We start from the raw sequence: 2,166 nt of genomic DNA, 5'->3' as shown, positions 1-2,166 counted from the left end.
AATGTGGTATATACTCAATAGAATATTACTTAGCAATAAAAGAGAATAAAATCATGGCATTTGCAGATAAATGGATGGAATTAGAGAAGATAATGCTAAATGAAGTTAGCCAATCCCAAAAAACCAAATGAAAATGTTTTCTCTGATATAAGCAGGTTGATTCATAGTAGGATAGGGTGAGGGAGCATGGGAAGGATAGACCAACTCTAGATAGGGCAGAAGGTTGGGAGGGGATGGGAGGGGGCATGGGATTAAAAATGATGGTAGAATGTGATGATCACTATTATCCAAAGTACATGTATGAAGACATGAATTGGTGTGAGTATACTTTGTATAGAACCAGAGATATGAAAAATTGTGTTGTATATGTGTAATAAGAATTGTAATGCATTCTGCTGTCATATATAAATAAAAAAGTAGAAAAAAGATAATGCGAGAAATAAAATTTATTAATAACACAATTTTATTAAGCCAAAATAAGGCAGAAAAGTAGTAATAATAGGAAAACTATTATTAAGAGAAAAAAGGACAAAATAATATACTTTAATACAATCATTTAAATAATAACATTAAAAATAAATGAACTGATATTCCATTCAAATGCATATATTTTCAGACTGGGTCAAAAAACAAGACAAAATATTTTGACAGAAAGAGATGGACTTTAAATATGAAGTTATTAAGACTATACTTTCAGGGATCCTTTCTTTTTATTATTTTTTTCTTGTCTTTATACATGTACTTTGTTTTGTTTTGGTTTTTTTTGCATTACAATTCTTATTACACATATATGCCACAATTTTTCATATCTCTTTATATAAAGTATATTTACACCCAATTTGTGTCTTCATACATGTACTTTGGATAATGATGTCAATCATATTCCATCATCCTTACTAACACCCTGCCCCCTACCTTTCCCTCCCTCCCCTCTTCTCTATCTAAAATTCATCTAATCCTCCCATGTTCTATAGTATGTTACTAGGGAAGTTTCTCTGATCATGTAGAGTACCAGAAGCCATGAGGAGGAGTTTAGTGTTCTCTCCTGAGTGTGAAGCTGGCTCTAGGTGTTGCATTACTGCAACTGCCTTTTGCCATTGATGATTATTCTTAATTCTCTTTAGAGATTAAGAGGGAGAGAATACTGTCTGGGTGGTTTTTGTTATTAAAAAAAATATATGAAGTTATAAATAGGTTTTAAATAATTAAATGGAAATCAGTGTTAGGTAAGCACTATCCATAAGAAAGAGTGGGCATGTGAATATAAGACAGAATGAAATTTTATGGGCAGGAATATTTTACTAAAGAAAAAAATAGTTGCATAAAATTAAAAATACCAATTATATACTTATATACACCAAATAAGATGTCTTCCCAATATATAAGGCAATGTTGACCAAGTAAAGGAATAAAGTGACAAATTCACAGTCATATTAGAGATATTAGCATTCTTTTCGGTAATTGATAAAACAGGAAAACATTGATAAATATGTAGAATATCTGAACACCACTGTTGAATTATTTTAAATTATAGGAGTTGTGCAATGATTGCAGAAGATAAATTCTTTCCAATGTCCAAAGAATAATCATGGAGGTACATCTTATGCTAGGTCATAAAACAAATAAATTTCAAAAATTAAACTATTAAGATAATGTACAGTATGATCTGTGGCCATAATGGGTCAAATTTGAGTTATTTTAATTAGATGTAAAAGTGCTTGTTTGGAAATGAAAAAAATAAACTTTCAAACTAGGAACAAAATAACATATCAATAATGAAGTTATAAAAAATTTAGAGCTATTTAATAATAAAATGCAATATATAAAACTTTGTGAGATGCAGTTAAAGCATCATTTCAACTTTGATATAAGAAAATGAAAATGCTTAAAAGATTTAAGTTTCTAACTTCAGACACTATATAAAGATAAGTAGAGCTAAACCAAAACAGGTACAAGGAAAGGTACTATACAAATAATAGAAGAAAGAAAAATCAAAATACAAAAAAATAAGCAAAAAAGATTCTTCAAATTGATTAATTATTGAACATTGAAAAAGACTATTTATGAAGAAAAGAAACCAAAATTACCAAATTCAGGAGAAAAGGGTTTAGCATTTTATATTATCATTTTTGTTAATACCTGATCAATTTTTCTATCTAGTTGCCT

At 28.8% G+C, this 2,166-nt stretch overlaps 1 pseudogene; it reads left to right on the top strand.

The window, feature by feature from the left end:
- The first annotated feature begins 971 nt into the window (after window positions 1-971).
- On the top strand, window positions 972-1,157 carry LOC144257346 (small nucleolar RNA U3; annotated as a pseudogene).
- Window positions 1,158-2,166: the final 1,009 nt, after the last annotated feature.

This window comes from Urocitellus parryii, chromosome 10, assembly GCF_045843805.1.
Source record: "Urocitellus parryii isolate mUroPar1 chromosome 10, mUroPar1.hap1, whole genome shotgun sequence".
NCBI lineage: Eukaryota > Metazoa > Chordata > Mammalia > Rodentia > Sciuridae > Urocitellus > Urocitellus parryii.
The sequence above is the reverse complement of the archived record's forward strand: the minus strand, read 5'-3'. Positions and strand labels throughout refer to the sequence as shown.